The 12723-nt window shown below is 43.8% G+C and overlaps 1 protein-coding gene across 3 annotated transcripts in view; it reads left to right on the top strand.

Moving 5' to 3' along the window:
• The first annotated feature begins 203 nt into the window (after positions 1 to 203).
• cntn1a (contactin 1a) overlaps positions 204 to 12723 on the top strand; it is a 54146-nt gene continuing 41626 nt past the window's right edge. The window contains exon 1 of one of the 3 annotated variants that reach the window (XM_076142332.1): positions 204 to 328. The gene's annotated coding sequence lies outside the window, so the exon portion shown is untranslated. The other 2 variants (XM_076142333.1, XM_076142334.1) reach the window with 2 other exon arrangements.

The raw sequence follows: 12723 nt of genomic DNA, 5'->3' as shown, positions 1-12723 counted from the left end.
AATGACTCTCAAGGAACCGATTGTAAAGTGAGTGAATTAATGCGCTGTATGTATTTTAATGAAGGAACTCATTAAATGGTTTCCTTCAAAGTTGAATAAGTCATCGTCATCCACTTTGGCTGCCGCGGCTGTGAAGCAGCAGGTTTAGCGCCCCCCTAAGTTGACAGTGGGAACTCTTCGACCATTCTAAAGGGACACACACACACCACGGCGCTGTCAGTTTCTTTCCCCGCTCAGGAGCGCCCGGCGATGCGGTGCTGAGCAGGTGTGTGTGAGCAGCAGCATCGTGAAGGACACTCGGACGGGACGGATTTGCCCACGACGCAAGGTAAGAACACGGTTAGGAGACATGACACAAAATGGTGTTTGACATCTTCCTCCAGAGAAACCGGGGCGCAACGTCCTGACAGCTCGGGAAATCAGTGTTGTTTACACCGGTGGCAACGAGATGGGACACATGCAGCTTTCCGCAATGCAGAAATGTTTCACGATTTCGGTGCGAAGAAACTACAATTTTGGCGTTGTGATGCAGAGATGCTGCTGCGCTTTTCCGTATGTGTGTGTGTGTGTGTGACTTCACCGTGGCGTGGTGGTGAACGATGCTGTTACATGATTTCCCCCCCCCCCCGGCACATCCACCCAGGCTACTTTCCTCCTAAACATCCAACAGCACAGGTTAGGACTCCGAGGAGAAGCTATGAAACGATGGATCCCCGCACAACACAGATGTATTTAAATGCATCATGAATCCGTCCAGGAGCCATAGCCGAACCGCGCCGCATACCGATTATTCAAACTGCCGCCTGGCTTGCAGCTAAAGGATTATAGGCAGCGTGACTGTAAACATCTTTGATCTTCGTGGATGTAAACATGTCCATATGTCGGTTTGGTGAATGATTGGAGCGTTTGCTTAGGGTGTGTGTTGTCGAAATGGTGCTTGTTGAGGGTGATTCAGCCTTGGATGGCAGGTGGAAGGAAGGTGCCTGCCTGGGCGCGTCCTGATTCACCAGGCGAGGCTCCCAGTGAAGAGAAACAGTTTGGGGAAAGTGGAGATCAGGGACCTCTAGAGGCCCCCAGACACTATCAAGTAGGACCTTTATTTGGCAAAAAGGAGAAATAGACAGAATTAATGTCACAGTTAATCGTCTATACTCTATAGTCATGCAGTTCTTTATTGATTCTCAGGGGCGTAGCTAGAAAATCCAAGGCCTAGACTGACAGAATGTTCACCAAAAAATCTCAAATAGTGAATCTCTTTGCTAAAAACACAACTGCATTCATGGATTCATTGGGTCTCCTCTACAAGTCTGACAATGTAGTGTAATCTGTGTAAAGCGCTAGCAACTTACAACAGTTGCCTTTAAGTTATGAGCACAGGACTATACAGTATATTTAAGGATAGAATAGCACAGCAGCTGATTGTATTGTTCTCTGTCCAACTCCATTAAAAACACTGAGTCAACAGCACTTTGCGTTGTGCTCTAATGGGCTAGCAACTTGATTTATGATGCAATCCAACAATAGACAACTGGGAGTGAACCTCGATACACAGTATATGCTGTCACTTGTGTTTTGGTAAGAGTGAATTCAGTCACTCAAACCAATCAAAGAACGAATTTGTGCACAGTATATTGATTTATTTTCCGTAGCTTTACACATTGTGCAGTTAGCATGGGGTTTATTGCTGTCTGCTATGATTTTAATAGGCTCTTCACACCTGCTACTTGTTGCCAGTTACTCCTCATCTCATCTGAAACGTGTTTGGACTGACACTCTGGTTTGCAGTGACAATGACACAAGGTGTGAACATCAAATCAACCATTTTGTCTTATATTTTGCTTGATTGAGGTTCTTCGGGTTTTTCGATTCTGAATCTGCCACAGAATGTCAGAGGAAGTCCATGGCCTCCTGTCAGGTGGACCACTTACTGAGTCCCGCACATCCTGACTGCTACCAATGCCTCCTCTGTGGCGCACCCTGAGGACAGAGTAGACCCATTTCTTCATGACAACATCTACAGAGTCCCTTTCCTAACTAGGCTAAACCACAATATCCAGGAGAACTTTTTCACATTTCAGTGTTGTGAGATGTGACTCTGCTCTGTGATCCATTTTAACTCTCTAGCCTCCATTAGTGAGTGACTTAACATACCGAAACACTTCCGTCTCTCTTGGTTTGAGGCTTCACTCAAACACATCCAACACATATTGTGGTAGAAAGGCAAGACTCACGTGAAGCAGAAAATAGAGCTGTCTGCCACATCTCCATCTGCGCCTCGGTTCACTCAGATAATCAGCATGCAACAATGAACACGAGTGCAAGACAGACAGATCACTCTTACTGAGGTACAGACTGCATATGTTACTGCATCTGTGTTCATCTCATAAACTGTTTTCTTCATTCACTGTTTGTTTAAGTTGTGCCTCATCTGTAGGGTCTTGATGTCAGGGCTCAAACTTGGGCTTTGAATGTTTGCCATCAAAGATTAAACTAATTACAGAGCTACTTTAGTAGATTGAATTTGCGTCTGGATGTCCTTCCAATCCCTTTGACGCATCTTTGGGAAAGAGTCAAAGATCAGTTGATTAGAGAAAGACAGAGATTGTGAATGTGACATTGAAAAGACCGATTGGCAGCGGTTGGCATTTGGCTGTAGCAGCGCTGGTTTGTTGGACAGTGTTTGGTTCAGTCACACTGAAAGCAGTGTTAGCCATGCTGGACAGAACCTGTCCTTTAGAATTGTTTCCCTGTTAAGGTGAATGCATTAGGACAGGATATACCAAGGAGAGCCAGCCTGTACACTTGTGTGTGTCCAAAGTGCGCACGTGAACATGCACACAAACACAAGACACATTTGTGCTGCAATCGGCGTTTCTGCACATACAACTACTTCTCTCTGTCCTGCTGACAAAACACGTGGCACTCTTGTCTTGATTCTTCCTTTAGATTGCTCAGCAATTTGCACAGTTCCAATCAATAGCGAGACCCACTAATGGTACGGCAGTGAGGCAGAGACATGACGTCTTCTGCGTTTGCCTGGAGACAGACTTTTCCTCTGTTCATGGCCTGGGGAGGAGAAAGGGCCTCAGTCTCCGTGTGCCATCTGTGGTTGTATGTATACAGCTCAGTCCAGGGATGCCGTTGATTCTCCAACTGTGGATCCAGCTTCTCTCCGTGCTTGAGACCCAAAGGGTTCTGAAGCAACAGAGGTCAGAGCTCAGCGAGAGGTAAATTTGTATTCCACACATTTATTTTGGCCTTATTATTGTTCTGAAACTTGAATGAAATGGTTGGACTTGATTGCTTTGCAATGCTACTACAACTACACGGGACAACCAAGTGCAAGATAGTGAGCCTAGTGAACACTGGCTCCCTGGTAAGATAGTCTAGTGAGCGCCTTCAAATATTTATGTGTGGGACTTTCCACCCAAACCATCCATTTATTGTGACTGAGTGAGGCGCCGCTGTCTGGGCTGTTGTTCTATTTCTGGTGCTGCTGTTGTTCACGCCAGTTCAGGGGAGTTGTCGGTTTGAATCTGTCCGTCCATCCATTCATGTTTTGTACAGAGCAGGGTCACGAGGCGCTCCAGCCTATCCTGGCTCTCCTTACATACACCCTGGAAAGGTCGCCAGTGCGTCACACAGCCTATACAGATACATTCTCCACTCACACAGCTATGGACAAGTTCATACATTCCACTTCATCCATGTGTTCAGACTAGAGGGAAGAGCTAACCACCAAACTGCAAGATACTGAGATGCTTTAAATGCCTGATGACTCCATATGGATAATTATGCCGACTGTTATTTTAGTGTACAGTTCATATTATGTCTGCGTAATCTTTACAAATGTGGCGTAAATAATCTAAAATGGAAAAAGATTTGCCTCATATTGTATAACATCTATTGAAAGTGTTTAAGCTGCAGCAAAATATACACATAGTTCTTAAACAGCTGAACTACTAAAGCATTTTCTTATCATCAAACTTTAACTCCTGTTCCCCTGCATCTGCTGACCTTCCACATTGACTCATATGGTTCCTCTGCCAAACTGATGTCTCCTTCAAAATCCGATTACGCTAAGATAATGTGCATCAGGCAAGTAGGTAGCTCTCGGAAATTGCCATAGCTCCCTGTGCCACTTAGAAGGGAGATGTGGTAACGTTGATGTTTGTTGTTGTCTGTCCTTAAAACATGTTACAGAGTGGGGAGAAGTTTGATTCTCGGTGGCAAATATCTCTGTAACTGTGTCCTGTTGGAGGAAAAGACAGTTTAACTATATATTGTTGTAAATCCTTTCAATTCTGATTTGAAAATAGCAATTTATTTGATGATTTTATGATCTAAGCTTCATTTAGACAGAGTTTACATTTGAAACTAGGTTACATCTGACAGGATTCCTCCAATTTCTCAGAGATATTTTTAGTCGTTTCAATACAAAGTAAATCTTTTGGGATTTACGCACTCAATTAAAAGGAGATTACAGTTTCTGTGCCTTTTCAGCTAAGAGCACAATCAGCTTTTTAATTGAACCTGGCAGGATTTGACTTTATTACCTCCTTTATTACAGTGTCGCACAGCAAACTGTTTGTGTGTTTATTAGCAGTGATGCCCTTGTCAGGCTTAACTAAGGTGCATTCAGTAATAAGAAGCGCCATTTGCTCGCCAAATACATAACTGCTTTGGTGTCTCTTCTCTTTATTTAATGAGGATGAAAAATAAAAGTAGCAGTGCAAGGTAAACAAGTTTATTATGTGTATGCATGCATCACTTTCATCGTAGTGTGAATAGATCTTAATTAAACTACTCCACAACTATTATAACACCACAACTATTATAATACACGCAGTGGCATTAAAGCAGGGGAGTCATTTTCTCTTTTCTGCTACTGTAGAACAAAACACGATAGAAATCAATCGTATCATGAATTACAGAGAGCCAAACACCGTGTGATGACATTTAACTGTAAGCCTGCAAATTAAAGTGTCTATGGGGCCAAGCATATTTAGGAAGAATTACTCCAGGATCGAGGCTGATCCTTATTAATCTGTGTTCATTATTGGAATGTGAAAGCTTTCATTACATACCACATGCCCTGTGATGGTACAGTATTTGAGATAAAGAACACGCCCAGTGGTGGAGGTAGCTGTCCATTTACATACAGAAGCATCTTCCATCTTCAGGGCCAAGCCACTCTGGGACCTTTGAGCAAGGCCTGTTGCTATGGTGCTCGGAGCACGTCAGGAATACATGAAAACAACTTCATCTATATGCTCGCTCTGCATGCTGGCCTCCCGTGAGTGACTGCACATCTTTGCTCATACCAGCACCTTTCATACTGCGTGTTGTTTGTGGGCATGCTGACCCAGTGTATGCGCCTCATACTGATGACAGGTGCTGTTTGTACTTGACAGAGCAGCCAGCCAGAGTGCAATGGCATTGTAAACAGGAGTCAACGAAGTCTCCTCCAGTTGCGTGTTGCAAAATAGTGAAAAACTGAAGGGAGCAAAGGGCATTTTACACTAATGGGAAATGTCCTTGGTGAGAAGTGCACAAGCTCTTTAGCTGGCTGACCTCTAGCCTTTGGTTGGAGGAATTCTTATGTGTGAGAAGTGTTTGGATCGGAAGGGTAATCATGGAATGAGTCCAGCGGCAAAGGACTGCTGGCACACGGAGAGAATACTGAGGAAGCCTTGCTCTTGGGAAGCCTAATTATACATTTAGGGGCGTCCTGTTTTCCCTCTTTCTGGACAGCTGGACAGCTAAATTGTTCGTGGATCAATAGTTTACCTTCCTACTTGCTCCACTGAGCGAGTGAAGTGTATTTAAGCCGATAAATCCCATTATGCTTGGCAGAGATAGGAAGCATAGCACTACCAACGTTTCCTCTGCATGATAAAGCCTGTAGAGCCATTATGCAATCTGCCTGGTTGTTTCTCTGCAGTGTTGTTGTTGAGACCACCTATAGTCCCCTGGCACATGGCATCCAATTCCCTTAGATTTCTGTGTTTGTGACAAAACAAGTTCATCCATTAATATTCTGTGATATTTCCATTTGTTTAAAAAAGCTGATTACAGAAGCAGGAAGTGGAAAGTGAGAGAGATTGTGCAATTATATGACAGAGAAGGACAAAACTTAGGCATTTTCAAACATTGTACATACACCTTACTGGATCTCCTGAATGTACACCTCCTTCATTCACTGTTGCTAAGTAAGGTAGCAGAAAAGGTTTTAAATTGAAACTTAGATATTATTGACTGTCCTTAAGGTATTGAATTAAATTTTGCGGTGGTGAATTGATATTATTCTTTATAAAATACTATATTATTCTCATTTATGATATGATTATTTTGTTGTTGTTGCAGTTATTTTGGTAGTTTTGTCTCTTATCTTGTTTTCTTTTTATCATTAAATGTTGTGATCATTAATTGTTGTAATTCTATGTGATGTGTGTATGTGGTGCCCATTAAGAGAAGTGGCTAAGCTGAGATTGGATGTTTGTGGAAGTAAACTGATCCATGTAATGTGGAAAGTCAGAGACAGGCTGCAGGCATTTGTTAACAAGAATCTGTTGAATCACGCAGAAATATCCAGGTTGGTTTGTTCACATAATGAAGCTGCTGACTGACTTAGTGTCACGTACTAATGAGGTGCTAATTGTCTGGGTTTGTGTTGGTTCAATATAAGTAACAGCGAACAAATGACAACAATTACAACAAATGGAATTACTGGAAGAAGAAGAAGATTGAGCATTTAGGGTTTCACTCCTGATTATTTTGAAAATGTGCCTTATTCACAAAATACATAAAAACCAAAGCACTGGGGAGAATAGGAGTTGTTGTCCTCAAGTTTGCAATCTGACGTTTGTGTTTCTTTTGTGCTGTTAGTCTGCGTTGCCACTTTGCAGGATAATCAATTAGGTGTCATTTTTTATTTTTGACCATTAAAGTTGATTAGCCCCGACAGCTCTGTAAACGTCACGAGATTCATTTGTGCAGTACGGGTCAGCCTCTGAGATCTCTGCTTTATTGGGCGCATCTCTGCCTCATGAGCCCATTGATGTGGGCAACATTAGCATTCCGATGTAGGCGAGCACGACAAACAGGTTGGTTCCCAATTTCACACTAACAAACCTGTTCTCTCTGGATCCTCTCCAAGGGTCCCAAATGAGCCCCCTTGTTGCATACCCAATGAGTTGTGGATAAAAGAGGTCAAAGAATGCCTGTGCAGCCCTCTCTTGATCAGGCACAGCGCTTTTTTACGTAATGTTGTCACCCTGCCAACTTAAAGGTCAGACAAACACATTAAACTGATGTGACAACCACCTGCGTCGTGTTTTATGTGAGTGTTTCCTGCTTTGTTTTTGTTTTCTATCGTGCTTTATTTCCTTGGCTCACTTTGTGGCAGCTGGAGCTTCTGTAGCTGTCGGGTAAACTCTCACAATTGTGGAAGTGGTTGTTAGATCTGTTGCCTCACGCTGATCCGTCCTGGATTCAAATTCCGAGCACTGGGTCTTTCTGTGTGGACTTCCCATGTTCTCCTAGTGTCTGCCTGGCTTTCCGTTGACTACTTCTCCCCATCATCGTTGTTGTCTCCGTCTCCAAACACTGTGTTTGCAGCATTGGAGGACATTGCATCAAAAGCAAACAGCCAGATAATGAAGATGTTAGTGAAGACAGCAGCCTTCTCATTATTCTCATTACTGGCTGTCTAGACTGAGGCGATCACCACATCAATGTCTCTCTCATTATTCCATTGGTCGTACACACGTATGAGTGTTGCATTTGCTCTGAGCTCATTTTGGCGTAGCCATGGTCGGCCTTCTTGTGTGGCCTTTGTGGTGTAACATCAGTAGTGCAGCCCCCAGTGTCACTAGTTGGATTATTTATGAGTTGTAATGGCAGTGAGTGGAGGAAAGGGCATCCAGAGGTGAATCAGACTTGGAGAAAGAACACCCTTTCCTTTTCCCCATTTTCTCTTTTCCCGCACACTCTTATCTGCAACACACAGCTCCACTCACGCTGCACACACACAGGGCCATAGTGTGTGAAGGGCAACATGTCATAATCAGATGCATTGCGCCACATAGACACACGCATGGATGCACAATGAATAGGAAGAGGAGCGGTTTTCACGTCTTAATTCCCCTACAACAACTAACTATCAGACAAAGCTAAATGCTACGCTTCCATATAACCTCAGGGGAACTGAAACTGCTGTGCAACAGCAGACAAACAGGGAAGGTTCTCAGGTCATCCAGGTCATGGTATCCAAGGAAAGAAAATCTTGGGCAATTGGATTTGGATTATATATTATTAGTATTGTTGGAACAGATCAGTAGGTGATAAAACAGTTGATTTGTCTTGTTATGGTTCTTTAATCTTTCAGATCTACGCCGAACACAGATCCACAGATGACATTGAGCACATGAAATGAAACGTCTCATAACCTCGCTCAGCTCTCTTGGTACAGGTGAACCTAATCTTGTGACCAGAAAGCGTCCACACATCTGCATCTCCTTACACTTACATTCCCTAATTTGCCTAAATGTGAGGAGGTAAATCACTGAGAAAATGGCACAATTTTGTTCCTAAATGAGCCCCATCATGGGTTTGTTTTTGTCTGCCTCGGTGATGTAAGCGCTCTGCTTGTTTTCTTGTTATTCTTGTGTTGCTACATTCGGCACCAGTTCTGTGTTATGAGCCATGATCACACAGCGTGGCTCAGGCCCATGGACACACGCACACACGCACACAAATCGCACACATCTGTAAATGTGTTGTGGTTAGGCAGAGACAGGATGAGCAGCGAGATGATTGCCAAAGGATTTATTAAAGGCCAGAGTGAGAAGTGCTGGGACTTTCCTGGAGTTGCCGGTTAGCGGGGACGGAGGCAGAGGGACGGCCTGACAAGGTAGGAATCCAGGACAGACGACAGGTAGGCAGGGCTGGAGCAGGAGGCTGGAGTCGAATCGAGATCTGGACACAAAGACAAAACAAAGACAGAACTACAAAAGTACTTTGCATGTATATGAATGGCTAGCGCGACACTAACTGGATAGCTGAGGCTACAATCTGGTGAGTTGTGGGAGTTTGGGCTGGGTTCAAGAAGAGAGCAGCAGATTAGGTGATTGTTGGCGTCTGAGGATGCTGGTGACTCGACTCCCACTCCTGATTCCAATCCTGCAATCACACACACACACACACACACACACACACTCACACACACACACAGACAAACACATTTTACGGCATAATTTCCACATAAGTTTCGATTTTACAGCACAAATTTCGCCCAAAAATGCATAGATGATCAAAATTGTGTGTGAAGAAGGACAGAAACTCATTTGTCATGGAGCAGACTGGCGTGTTCGCAGCTGCTCCATGTGTATTTAATCTCATGTGGAAGTTCCGTAAGCGTATCAAAAGTTAAATGCTTGGATTTCTGACAGATTGATTATTTGAATATGGGCTCTGACTGACTAATTTAAATGTTGCCAAATAACAGTGGAATATTATTTCACACATAAATGCCCCCCATTGAGACGGGCTGTGGGGACGACAGTGGCTCAAGTAGTAGAGAAAGATTTCCGTGGAAATCATGAATATGCATGAAGCCACTTTAAAGCGTTGGCTCTGTCTCATACAGTACGGCAGTCAATGGAGTCACAGAGCAGGCTTTGTCTTGTGTACTTTCAACCCTCGAGGAGGTGTCTGAGGCTGTTGTTTGGACTGTTTAGTCATCAAGAATCGTGTTTTAAAAGGAGTTGTGCTAGAGGCGGGGGAATGAAATGTGAAATGCGGAGTCTTATTTTTGTTTTTTTCATATTTAATTAAGATCAGATTTGGGTACAACTTGTTCAAAGAATCATGCAGTTGTTACTTATTAATGACTCTTTTCTATTAGACCCTTTCTTGTGGTTCTGTGTGTGGTAGACAGACGCCAACGCCGATCAAACAAAGGACTGATTATTCCTGGAATAGCAAGTCGCTGTTTGTTTCCTTCTAATTTCCTGGGATAGTTAGGCCAACATCTGCTTTGAAAGGAAATCTGACTTTGTGAACTATTAGAAGTAAATACCTTCAAGCCCTGCTGCTCTCTAATTCGGAGGAATTGCTCAGAGCTTCTGGCAGCAGGGCTGCTGTTGCATCAAAGTCACCACACAGAGACAGAAACTCTGGGAGCTAATGACCACAACAGTTTCACCAAATCTAATTATCTTTCCGAAGGTTTCAGCACTTCCAGTCCTCGCATCACTCTGCTGCTTCTGCTTTTCCCATGCCTCTGTTTTCATCCTTTCTTCCTTGTGCTCATGGGCTTTGACACAGGAAAGCGAGTGAGGCTCTGGACATCGTCTCTGTGAGGACATGTATTTGGCAGAGAAAGAGAGCCTGGCCCATGGACACACGCACACACGCACACAAATCGCACACATCTGTAAATGTGTTGTGGTTAGGCAGAGACAGGATGAGCAGCGAGATGATTGCCAAAGGATTTATTAAAGGCCAGAGTGAGAAGTGCTGGGACTTTCCTGGAGTTGCCGGTTAGCGGGGACGGAGGCAGAGGGACGGCCTGACAAGGGGGGAATCCAGGACAGACGACAGGTAGGCAGGGCTGGAGCAGGAGGCTGGAGTCGAATCGAGATCTGGACACAAAGACAAAACAAAGACAGAACTACAAAAGTACTTTGCATTATATGAATGGCTAGCGCGAGACTAACTGGATAGCTGAGGCTACAATCTGGTGAGTTGTGGGAGTTTGGGCTGGGTTCAAGAAGAGAGCAGCAGATTAGGTGATTGTTGGCGTCTGAGGATGCTGGTGACTCGACTCCCACTCCTGATTCCAATCCTGCAATCACACACACACACACACACACACACACACACACTCACACACACACACAGACAAACACATTTTACGGCATAATTTCCACATAAGTTTCGATTTTACAGCACAAATTTCGCCCAAAAATGCATAGATGATCAAAATTGTGTGTGAAGAAGGACAGAAACTCATTTGTCATGGAGCAGACTGGCGTGTTCGCAGCTGCTCCATGTGTATTTAATCTCATGTGGAAGTTCCGTAAGCGTATCAAAAGTTAAATGCTTGGATTTCTGACAGATTGATTATTTGAATATGGGCTCTGACTGACTAATTTAAATGTTGCCAAATAACAGTGGAATATTATTTCACACATAAATGCCCCCCATTGAGACGGGCTGTGGGGACGACAGTGGCTCAAGTAGTAGAGAAAGATTTCCGTGGAAATCATGAATATGCATGAAGCCACTTTAAAGCGTTGGCTCTGTCTCATACAGTACGGCAGTCAATGGAGTCACAGAGCAGGCTTTGTCTTGTGTACTTTCAACCCTCGAGGAGGTGTCTGAGGCTGTTGTTTGGACTGTTTAGTCATCAAGAATCGTGTTTTAAAAGGAGTTGTGCTAGAGGCGGGGGAATGAAATGTGAAATGCGGAGTCTTATTTTTGTTTTTTTCATATTTAATTAAGATCAGATTTGGGTACAACTTGTTCAAAGAATCATGCAGTTGTTACTTATAAATGACTCTTTTCTATTAGACCCTTTCTTGTGGTTCTGTGTGTGGTAGACAGACGCCAACGCCGATCAAACAAAGGACTGATTATTCCTGGAAAAGCAAGTCGCTGTTTGTTTCCTTCTAATTTCCTGGGATAGTTAGGCCAACATCTGCTTTGAAAGGAAATCTGACTTTGTGAACTATTAGAAGTAAATACCTTCAAGCCCTGCTGCTCTCTAATTCGGAGGAATTGCTCAGAGCTTCTGGCAGCAGGGCTGCTGTTGCATCAAAGTCACCACACAGAGACAGAAACTCTGGGAGCTAATGACCACAACAGTTTCACCAAATCTAATTATCTTTCCGAAGGTTTCAGCACTTCCAGTCCTCGCATCACTCTGCTGCTTCTGCTTTTCCCATGCCTCTGTTTTCATCCTTTCTTCCTTGTGCTCATGGGCTTTGACACAGGAAAGCGAGTGAGGCTCTGGACATCGTCTCTGTGAGGACATTATTTGGCAGAGAAAGAGAGCCTGGTCTACTGTGGCAGAACCACGATAAGCTTAAGGAGAACACTAACTCATAACAATACACAGTATACTCCCATATGGAAGACAGGGGAGCTTGTTGTGTTTTCTCCAACGATGCATACTTGTTGTGATACTTTTGAGACCTTCGTTAGCAGAAACAAACAGATCCATGAGAATTGTTCTGGATTCAATTCTGCATCTCTGGATATTTGCACGTCGTCTCTAGGCTTCTGTAGAAATGAAAGTCCTTGCCATTCTGCGCAGTTGGTTCTTAGAAACACTGCACACGTTGCACATATGAACATTACGATGAATCAGTACTATGCGACGCAGCAGTTTTACCTGAAATGAACTGGCGAACAGGCTTCCAGGAATTCTCCACTGGATCCTGACACATCAGCAGATTCGGTTACTTCTTCACCCGTTTTTGTGTCTCCACAGTGACACGTGTCTTGTTTGGCTTCATTGTTTCTCTTGTCATTGTGCGACAACCATTATATGCTCATGTGCTCAGACTCGTCAGCTGACTACCACTTATAGTGCAGTGCGTCGACACACAAACACCCACCCACCCAACCACCCACCCACTCTCAAGTCCCTAGGTTTCTTTGACAACGCTGAGGAAATAGAAAATAAGCAGCATGTGGGAAGGAGAATTGTGGGGT

Source organism: Genypterus blacodes, unplaced genomic scaffold (genome assembly GCF_046128005.1).
Source record: "Genypterus blacodes isolate CSIRO-AG114 ecotype Tasmania unplaced genomic scaffold, CSIRO-AGI_Gbla_v1 ptg000021l_1, whole genome shotgun sequence".
In the NCBI taxonomy this organism is placed as follows: domain Eukaryota; kingdom Metazoa; phylum Chordata; class Actinopteri; order Ophidiiformes; family Ophidiidae; genus Genypterus; species Genypterus blacodes.
Note: the sequence above shows the minus strand (reverse complement) of the source record. Positions and strands in the feature narration are given on the sequence as shown.